The 6667-nt window shown below is 32.0% G+C and overlaps 1 non-coding gene across 1 annotated transcript; it reads left to right on the top strand.

Moving 5' to 3' along the window:
• The first annotated feature begins 1466 nt into the window (after positions 1–1466).
• On the top strand, positions 1467–1573 carry LOC139903151 (small nucleolar RNA R71). Its single transcript, XR_011777994.1, has one exon. It is a non-coding gene; the product is annotated as a small nucleolar RNA R71 (small nucleolar RNA).
• The last annotated feature ends 5094 nt before the right edge of the window (positions 1574–6667 follow it).

Below are 6667 nucleotides of genomic sequence, written 5' to 3'. Positions count from 1 at the left end.
ATGCATTTGTTAATGTCGGTTACTAGGTGTTCTTCATATGAATGATTTTTATACAGATGATTGTTCCTGTATGTATTATGAAAAATGAAATCTTGTGGTCTATTAATATAATTTGATATATAGGTTAAACCTATAACTCACCAACATTTTTGTTGATGTTTAAAGCATGTTTATTCTCATGTGATTATTAAGAGCTTCCGCTGTTGCATGCTAAATAAAGACAGGATTGGAGTCTGCATGCTTGTACAATATTGTTTAAAAACTGCATTCGAAGACTTAAGTTGTTGTATAATATTATTGTAAACTATTATGTAATGGCCGTGTGAAAACGCTACATTTTTTATTATCATTATTTGATAATCTTCGTAATATTTTTAAACCTTTATCGCTAATATAAAGGTTATGGTTTGTTTTAAAAACCGAATGCAGTCTTTGAAAAATGTCTCATATAGAGGTCAAAACCTCGCAACGAAATCAATTAATTTGAAACGTTTATAATTATTATGAACGGGATATTTCATATGAGTGGTCTGTATGGTGCTACCACTGGCTTTACATACTTGGGTGGTAGTGGTGGTGTAACTTCTTCATCGTTACTCACATCTAAAACCTTCTCATCTTCTGGTGCTGGTTTTTCAGAATTTGTTGACACCATATTAACATTCTCATTCCGAGGATTTACTTTAGTATTACTCAGTAGCTTTCCTTGTTCCCTTTCACTCATCATGCTAGCAAGAGTACCTACGTATTTTTCTAGATTCAAAATAGAAGCTTGTTGAGTTCTAAATGACTGATCAAACCTCTCATTCGTTTGGATTTGAGTTGCAATAAATTGTGTTTGAGATTCAACTAGCTTTTGTACCATTTCTTCCAGATTTGACTTTTTCTCTTCGGTTTGTTGCGGTGGTTTATACAAGCTAGGTCCTTGTTGATTATACGAGTTTTGTACCATTTCTTCCAGACCTTGTTGGTTATACGAGTTATTGTTGGGTCTATTTGGATTGTAAAGAATGTTTTGATTTCGATTGAAGTTTGGCATTGGCGGTTGATAATTATTTTGATAATTATTTCTCGGCCTTTGGTTCATGTAGGAAACATTCTTACGTTGTTCCATCGTTTGTTCAATGTGACAATCTTTCGTTAAGTGTGGTCCACCGCATTGCTTACAACTGATTCGTATTGCGTGAATATCTTTAGTCATCTTTTCCATTCGTCTTTCGAAAGCATCTATTTTTACGAAAACGGAATCAAAGTCATGACTAGAATCGACTCTAGCTGCTTTAGATGAATGAAAGATATCTTTTTCCTGATGCCACTCATGAGAGTGGGAAGTTGTATTATCAATTATCTTGTGAGCTTCAGTTGCAGTTTTCTTCGTAATGGAACCACCAGCTGCTGTGTCAATGTCTTTTCGTGTGGTGATGTCGACGCCTTTATAAAAGATTTGCACTATTTGAAAAGTATCTAAACCGTGTTGAGGACATCCTCTCAACATCCTTCTGAATCTTGTCCACGCCTCATATAACATTTCAATTGGCTTTTGCATGAACGTGGCAATTTCTCCTTGAAGTCTCACGGCTTTAAATGCTGGAAAGAATCTTTTAAGAAATTTCTCAATTAAAAGATCCCATGTGTCAATCGCTCCTTCAGGTAACGATTCTAACCAATCTTTGGCTTCTCCTTTTAAATTCCAGGGGAACAACATAAGATAAATAGTTTCATCCTCAACTTCTCGGATTTTAAATAGATTACAAATCCTATTAAAAGTTCGAAGATGTTCGTTTAGATCTTCTTTTGTTGTACCACTAAATTGGTACTGATTAGTGACCATGTGTAGGATTTGTCCTTTGATTTCAAAATCTGGCGCATTAACATCTGGCTGAATAATGGCATGACCTTGGCCCGTGCATCTGGCTCTCATTCGGTCTTCTATACTTTGAGTTTATGTTATTTCCATATTTGAATTTGTTGAATCCGAATCACTAGAAGATTCTAATTTAACGGTTTGTGATTCAGGAGGAATGATTAGTGGTTCAGGATCTTGGAATTGTCCTTGAATATCCTCCGGGTTCTCAATTGTGAAGTCGGGTTCAAAAAATAGATTATCAGAAATTTGAATTTGAGTACTTGTTCGACTAGATGATGATTCTAAAGAAAAATCAACGGCGATAATATTGGATAGATTTCTTGATCGGGTTACAGGTGGTGAACGTATGAAAGGTGGTGAACGTTTTGCTGAGTGCATTCACCGAATATCCTATTAGTTATAAATATAAAAATTATATAAGTTATCAAATTAATAGACTTTTCTGATTTTGCCCACGTTTCGAATAGCCTAGAGATGCAGCAGGTAGCAAGGACCCTTTAAATCGGAAGCCCACAACTCCCCACTAAAAAATCCAACTATTACTACGAACCAGAAAATCCGTGTCTATCAATTCAATTGCTTACAATAATTTTTCTTTAAATTTAAAAAAATCTAAAAACTAGCGTGTAGAAATGAAAATGAAAAAGAGCGTAGAAAAACAAAAGTAAAAAAATAAGAATAAGAAAGAAAAACGTCGAAACTTAAAAGTCTAAAATTAAATCTAAAAAGTTGCGCCTAAAGGTATTAAAATTTAAATGCAATTCTATTCGGAAAACGGCAATTACTTAAATTGGCACTAAAATCTATTAAATACTAGCGCGAAAAGCGACGTCGTAAAATTCTAAAGCGCCTAAATTCTAAATCTAAAGAAAAAGCACTTAAGGGATTTTACGGCAAAACTTAAAAACTAAAAATCTAAATTTAAACTAAGGAAAAAAGAAACTAAAATTAAAATTACGAACTAAACGATTAAAAAGATACAAAATATAAAAGATGTAACAGAAAAATGTTAAAAATAAAATTTTATATAAAAAATATTATTTTTATATTATTAATTTATATAAATATTAAAAATAATAATAAAACTTAATAATATAAATAATATTAAAACTAAAAACTAAATATTAAATTAAACCCTAATAATAATAATTATTAAGAAATTAAAACCCTAAATCAGCATTAATTACGTACGATGTTATTCTGTCAGCCTATCTCATGCGATTGCATGAGATTATAGCTTCAGACTCATGCGGTCGCATGGCCCAACAGTACAGATCAAATTTTGGGCTTTTAAATCGTTCGGCCCAATTTTAAATTTATTAATTACTTAATTTTAATTTCCTTATTTATTAGACAATATTTATATAAATTAAATTAAACTTATATTTTAAAAAGTACTTATTAATTTTATATTTAAAATCCAATATATATATATATATATATATATATATATATATATATATATATATATATATATATATATATATATATATATATATATATATATATATATATATTACACACTTATAAAAAATATAAAATATTTTTGTATAAAATAAGAAATTAAACAAAAATAAAGTTTTAATATAGCGTTTTTCACCAAGTTCCCCGGTAGCGGCGCTAAAAAACTTGATGTGCGAGCGGTGGTACGTGATATACGATTATAGTTTACTACGAAATACGTTACAAATTTACACAAGTTTTAATTATTTATATACGGGATATACCTAAACCTTGCTACAACTCTTATAGGCAGTGTACCTAATCGTAGAGTTGTATAGTTTTTAGTAAGTCCGATTCATTCCACAGGGAGCTAGTGATTACGTACTATTTTTTTAACAACTATATTTATATAAAATATATATAATTATATATAGTAATATTATTATTATAAAAGGGGGTTTTACCGTTTAATGACCGGTTTATCTATTTTATATTTTTAAGCGTAAAGATAAATGACAATAATTAAAGTGCGAACAATAATTAAAAATACAAATAAAGCGTAAAAATAAATGACGATAAATAAAATGACAGTAAATAAAAGTACGAAGAAAAATACAATAAAAGAATTATGCTTATTTAAACTTCCGTAATCATGATGTTTGACGTTTTGATTTTAATTTATTACTCTGGGTTAATTGTCCTTTGTCCTGGATTATTTGATACCTATCTGCTTTTTGCCCATAATAGTCCATCAGTCATAATTATAAGATGCTCGTCAAATTAACCTTATACCCGAAGTCAAATATTCCAACTAATTAGGGATTTAAACTATAACAAGGTTTTAATACTTTGTTAATAATTACACCAGGTTATCGACTTCGTGTAATCCAAGGTTTTAATACTTTGTTAACAATTACACCAATTACCCTTGTATGTAATCCACCCCTGTTTTAATGAGATATGAATATTAATTTACCCATTTGATCAGTTTGAATAATCGATTTACCCAACCCGAATAATTAATTAAATGATTGTAAAAGATGTCGTATAAACGTTACTAAATAGGACATGCATAATTATTTAATAATTATTAGATTAACTAATTTGAAGAAAGGTTTGACAGATTCCAATGAGTTGTCATTCGATTAGACAATACTCCCCATCTATTAATGGTCCATAGTCCAATGTCCATAAGTGTCGGTCTTTTGTCCAAACCTTAATTATGGTACAAAATCCAATAACCCCGTCTTAATATTTAGTCCAACATCACGATTACTTTGGCTCAAATAAGCATAATAATAACTTAGTTATGATACATTAATTTAAAAAGGAAGAACATAGCCTACAGTGGTTATTAATCGTGTAGTGTTACACGAACAGAGTTTCGACTTTAAAACCCGGAATACATTTCTTACAATAACCCATCTAAACCATAACTTATTATTAATCTTAATTGCAACTTAATTATTATAAATATATATTACAGAAAGAAAGAGAGAAAATATATGTGAAGAGGTGCATATAACTCGGCAGAAACTCAAGCTATTTATAGAAGTTTTGGAATCCTGAAGCCCATGCGATCGCATGGGCTTTGTGTGTATAAGTCATGCGATTGCATGGCCAGCTGTCTCAGCTACCATGCCTTTGTTTTCTAGTTTGCCGACACTTTATAAATATATATATATATATATATATATATATATATAATATATAATTTTATATAATTATATATATTATATTATATTCTTGTGCATAGTTGACTTGTAATTTTAGGCCTGCTGACTCGCGCGTTGATGCTCGGTTTATGTCTTGGTTCCCTGAACGTCTTTTTGTATGCTTAGATATCTTGTACTTTGCATTTCGCGGCTTGTACTCTTGTCAATTTTAGACGTTTCTTATCAATAAATTGAACCACTTAAATTGTATCTTGTACATTTGACCTTTTTGGTCATTTGCGTCTTCAAATCTTTATTTGCGTCTTCAGTCTTCGCACTTATTTATTTAGACGAATATTACTTGAAAATAGAACAACTGCAACTGAAAACTTTACATATTGGGATGATATTGCGACTAAATATATGTTCATTTGGAGCACTATCAGCCGCCATCACGCGAACCTATAAAATATCAACAACGAGAGGATAATCTAATGTTTAGTGAATGCAATAATTATACACATACATATATAATTTACCTACTTGCACTCCTTTACCCAAACCACAAATTAATCCCGCATGTCAAAGCATAAGGAACTAGAATCATCAATCTTACCACAATACTCTCGTTTATCAAAGCATAAAAGCTAGTAACGTCAATCGTACCGCGTTTACCACGTATATCAATTCGCACAAGCTAGTATCATTAAAATCGTACAACTAGCAACATCATTAGCATAATAATCATAATAATAATTAAATGATAATATCAACAATTATAAATCATGGTTAACCAATATCGCAAGGGAATGACATCGCGAACAAGTCATCGGTGTTCATAACAACCGTTAGCGCCCAAAACGGCTATGGTATGCTAACCCCCGAGGTGTTCTAAAACGTCTATGGCATCACCCCCAAGTGTTCCAAAATGGCTACGGCATCACTTGATCATGTGTGAGTAAGAACCGGCTATTCGGTTAGCGCCCAAAACGGCTATGGTATGCTAACCCCGAGGTATCCCAAAACGGCTATGGTATAACCCCAAAGTTATCTAAAACGGCTAGGCATCACTTAATAACGACCATTACTCACAACCATGTACACAAAACTGCTATGTGTACAATTATTACATGTGTACAAAATGGTTATGCAACACACCAATGGTCACAAAACGGCTATATCACTTATCGTCATATAATAGCAATATAATAATATATCGCGCCCACCAACCTTAAGTCGCATGTAGTGCACCAAACCCGACTATTGTGTCACTATTTCCAAAGGTGTCCAAACGGCTATCGTCGCATCGATGTGCATCAAAACCCGGCTATTGTGTATATCGCGCACAAGAAAATAAATTATATACATACATGTATAACTATTCCACTCACCTTGAAGTTTTGATGAAAGCAAGCTAAACCCGTTGCTCCGCAAATGAAACGTACCTAATCCGTTATCATAATTATAAACAACACAATTAGGGTGGATTACAAACCAACCCATATTGACACCTAGTGCATATCAACTCGGTTGTACTTCCAAGTACAACACATGCCCAAACTCGCCACTATCACTAATTGGAGTGATAATGGTTCCCATAACGCCAATCAAACCCATTCATAAGTGTTGAACACTTATCTTGCCCAAAATGACACCTAGACCCTAATTTTGACCCATTTCATAATTAGTCAACCAAACACAC

The sequence above is a fragment of the Rutidosis leptorrhynchoides genome, chromosome 3 (assembly GCF_046630445.1).
Source record: "Rutidosis leptorrhynchoides isolate AG116_Rl617_1_P2 chromosome 3, CSIRO_AGI_Rlap_v1, whole genome shotgun sequence".
Classification (NCBI taxonomy): Eukaryota; Viridiplantae; Streptophyta; class Magnoliopsida; order Asterales; family Asteraceae; genus Rutidosis; species Rutidosis leptorrhynchoides.
This window is presented reverse-complemented; position numbering and strand designations above follow the sequence as displayed.